Source organism: Chrysochloris asiatica, unplaced genomic scaffold (genome assembly GCF_000296735.1).
Source record: "Chrysochloris asiatica unplaced genomic scaffold, ChrAsi1.0 scaffold00505, whole genome shotgun sequence".
Taxonomy (NCBI): Eukaryota; Metazoa; Chordata; class Mammalia; order Afrosoricida; family Chrysochloridae; genus Chrysochloris; species Chrysochloris asiatica.
The window spans coordinates 230646-235241 of record NW_006409023.1 but is presented as its reverse complement, the minus strand read 5'-3'; positions in this window follow the sequence as shown (position 1 = coordinate 235241).

The window sequence follows — 4596 nt, the reverse complement described above, 5'->3', positions numbered from 1 at the left end:
GGAATGACAAATTGAAAAGGAATGGTGTTGCATTCATCGTCAAAAAGAACATATCCAGATCAGTCATAAGGTACAATGCTGTAAGTGATAGGATAATATCCATGCACCTACAGGGAAGCCTAGTTAATACCACTATTATTCAAATTTATGCACTAACCACAAAAGCCAGTGAAGATGAAATAGAAGAATTCTACCAACTTCTTCAATCTGAAATCGATCTTATTCCTCTTAGCCATTATTAAAACATTCTTGATAATTATCAAGGTCATTGGATATGTAAATGAAAATACCAACACTTCAAGGAAATACTAGTTGTGGATCTGAACTATTACAAATTACTATGAACCAAAGATGATACTCTAGTTTATAAGTCAGTGTGATAGCTTAAGGGAATTAGGTGATAATTATGATTGTGTCCCATCTGCTACAAAATATGCCAAAGCATATTACATATCTCCTCATTGTAATTTCTAAGAATTTCAAAATTTTAAACAAATAAATGGATCTTATTTTGGAATTATTTGGAAGCCAGTACAAATGGTAACTTGTAGCTCTTACTCTCCATAAAAATAATAACAAAAACAAAAGCTAAAATTAGCTAATCCTTTGTGGAGCTTCAGTGATTTGGCCACATTAAAACCTTGAAAGACACTAAAGTGTGATGTCTAACACATCTACATTTAATTATTCACTTCAGCTGACTCAAAAGACAGATGGGACTTAAAGAATGACAGCAGCTAATCATCAGTTTAATTGGGTAGTGAATCTGGTTACAGCTGCTATCCAGATGTGGTCTTTCTGCTGGAGTAGATTAGCAAAACTGGTTGTTTCTCTTCCTTTGTGCTGAATGAGTAACAGCAAAAGAAAGTATTCTCAGTGAGCAGAGATGTTATTGTGAGGTTCCTCCAAGTAGATTCTGACTCAACACAACTCTATGTACAATAGAATAAAACACTAACCAGTCCTGTACCATCCTTACAACCATTGCTAGTCTTGAGCATACTGATGCAGCCACAGTCTTAGTCTGTTTAGTTTAATGTCTTCTTCCTTTTCAAGCATGATGGTTTTCTTCAGAGACTCGTCCTTACTAACAAAATGGTTAAAGTATTTAAAACAAAATCTTGCCATTCTTGCTTCTTAGGAGCATTCTGGATCTACTCCTTCCAAAACAGATTGTTTGTTCAACTAGCACCCATAGTGTATTCAATATTCTTTGCAAATGCCTGAATTGAACAGCATTTCAATATGTTCATAATAATAAATTATGACTAACATTTCAAATAATGGGAATTTCAGAACGTATAACTATGGTCATGAGAAACCTTAAAACTGACCAAGAACCAGTCATTTAAACTGAAGAAGGAGTTCTGCATGATTTGAAATTAGGAGAGTGTACATTAGAACTGTATTTTTTCCCCTATAGTTGTTCAATCTGAATACTGATAAAATAATCTGAAAAGCTGGCATATATGAAAAAGAATGCAGTATCAGTATTGAAGGAAGACTCATTAAGAACCTGATATGGGAAAATGACACAACACTGCTTGTTGAAAATGAAGTGGACTTAAAGTACTTATTGATGCAGATCAAAGGTTTACACTTTAACATAAAGAAAATAAATATTTTCAGTAGACTAATCAGCAACATCATAATAAATATAGAAAATACTAAGTCGTCAAAATTTCATTTTACTTGGATCCATGATTAATGGAATGAAAACAGAAGTCAAGCTATCAAACTACTTGTATTGTCATAATGTGGCACTGTAGGATAATAGCTGGACTGCTAACTGCAAGGTCAAGAGTTCAAACCTGACAGCCATTCTTCAAAAATCCTATATAGGGTCACTATGAGACAGAACTCACTTAATGTCACTTAACAACAATTGCTTATCTGCTACAAAATAAATCTTTAATGTGTTAAAGAGCAAAGATGTCATTTTGAGGAATAAAGTATGCTTTAGCAAAGCCATAGATTTTCAATTGTATGTGAAAAGAACCCAGTGATTAAGGAAGACGGAAAAACTGATTCAAGAAGAACTGCATAATGCTGCATATTAGGCATATTGCTAGTAAGAAGAGGGTTAAACAGAAAGAGGAAAATAATTAATGAAGTGTATTGATATCATGGAAGTCCTGGTGTGGCACTGTGAGTTAATGAGCCGTTTGAACTGCAAGGTCGGCGATTCAAGTAACTCCTCGGAAACCTATATGGGGTAGCAATGTCAGAACCAACTAGACAGAATTTAACAACAACAAACAACTTTGGTATTATGACTTCAACAATGGGCTCAAATGTATCAACGAAATTTGTAGAATTCTTTAGTTTCATCACCACTGGATTTAGTGATTCTTGTGAAAACTTAAATCATAGTTGCATCAACTGGTCTTATTGTAGATTTAAGGATATTATCCTGCAACAGACTGCATTGTACTTCAAAACAGATTTTGAAATGTTCTTCATCATGATGAATGTGATACCATTCTATTTCAATTTGTTATTTTAATAAAAGTAAGCCATGTGATTGTCAAAATGGTTAATACTAGTCAATTTCAGCTTATTAATGGAGTCTTCGTGTAGTGCTGTGGGTTAATGTGCTGGACTGCAAAGTTGTTTGAACCCCAAGATCGGTGCCTCAAGCTCATGAAGGCCTCCTCAGAAACCTTATACAGATTGCTATGGGTCAGAACTGACTCAACGGTATTCAAAAACAACAATAGCAATGCCTAGGATGTTCATATTTATGCGTTCTATTTCTTTTTTTTTTAAGGAGCTCTGGTAGCGTAGTGGCTACAAGTCGGGCTGCCAACCTCAAGGGTCATCAGTTCGAAACTACCAGCAGTTCATGATGCATTGATGGTTATTGATGACTGGAATGCAAAAGCTAAAAACAAAGACAAAGAACCTGTGATTGGAAAATATAGCCATGGTGAAAGAAAGGATGCTGGAGATCACATGATAGAATTTTGCAATATCAATAACTTATTAATTGAAAATACCTTTTCTGTATTAATATAAAATGTGATTATATACATGATCTCACCAGATGGAATATAGGAATTGAATTAACTATATCTGTGGGAAGAGAAGATGGAAAAGCTCAATATGATAAACCAAACATGGCCAGGGGCAATCTGTGGACAAACCACGAATTTCTCACATGCAAGTACACACTGAAGTTAAAAAAAGTCTGCAAGAGTCAAACTACGATCCTGAATTGATTCCATATGAATTTAAGTGAAAGGAAAGATTTGGTGCATTAGTCACCAATGACCAAAGACAAGAAGAGTGTTGAAAGACATCAGAAACATGATTTATGAATAAAGCAACAGGTTATTTAAAAGACAGGAAAGGGAAGGCAGAGCTTGATGGTGGATAGGGTAGAAGTGCAGTGAAGTTCACCATCAACAAAATCACAGAATACCAGATGAAGCACTTCAGAGCAGAGCTCCAAAACTGTGAACCACATAGGTAGGAGTATTTTAAAAGTCTGAAAACTTATAGCTAATGGAACTTGTAGCAGAAGTAAGAAATCGCATACTTTTGAATCTGCCAAACTCAGCAGCCAGAAGCTGACAACTTGATAGAGACCAAATGGTAAGACCAAGTGGGGGAGCAGACCCACCACGGAAAAACGCCATGGGAACCTTGGAGCAAAGGTGGACAATACACTTTGTCAATTTGTCTTTGCTCTTATTTTTTTTATTTTTTGGTATCTGTTCATTGGTCACAAACTCTTTGTGCACTTCCATTGTGGTGACTAGAAGAGGTTTCTGACTGAGAAGACACTCCCCAACCCCCACCACTGCTGGTTTCTTCTATTACACATGCACACAGATACTCTCAGAATTTAAAGCTATAGGCAGCCTAAAAGCCATCCTTGAACTGTTTTTTAATAGGGAAAAGGATAGAAAAAGTGATGTGGAGAAGGAAAAAAGGTTTAAAAACAAAACAGGCTGAAAATTAAATCATGAGGTACAGCATAAAAACAAACAGTGGCGCCTTGAAATTTATCAAGCTGCCTTGAAGGCAAGAAGCTGAAAGAAGACAATAAAATCATATGCATATAAGGCTCCAGATTTTTTTTCTTTCTCTCCCTCCTCTCCTTTTTCTGCGATTATAGACTACAGTATATAATCTAGTGTTTGTTGGGTGATTTTTGGTTTTATTTTATTTATTCTTGTGTTGCTGTTTTATGTTCCCCCTTTTATCTTTGATGGACTCTTTCTCTCCCTATATTATGCAAGAAGAGACAGCAACTGCTGCCATGTAGTCAAGCTACTACCACACCCAATAAAACACCAAAATCCAGGCAAAACCCAATACCAAATGCCATGCACCAGAGAGGCAGACAATACCTCTGAAAGTTACTCTGAGTTAAGCAATAAGAAAAGTGAAAAGGGAAGTCCACATCCTGATCACATCTCCCTGGAAGCAATCAGAAAGCATAAAAAATACCAAAACTCATACTCAATTAAGTATTAAGGCCACAGATAAACACTAAACATGTCCAAGAAGCAAAAGCAGATGACCATATCAGCACATGTCCAGAAACAGGATAAAATGTCTGAGACAAATGACCTAGAGATAGACCTG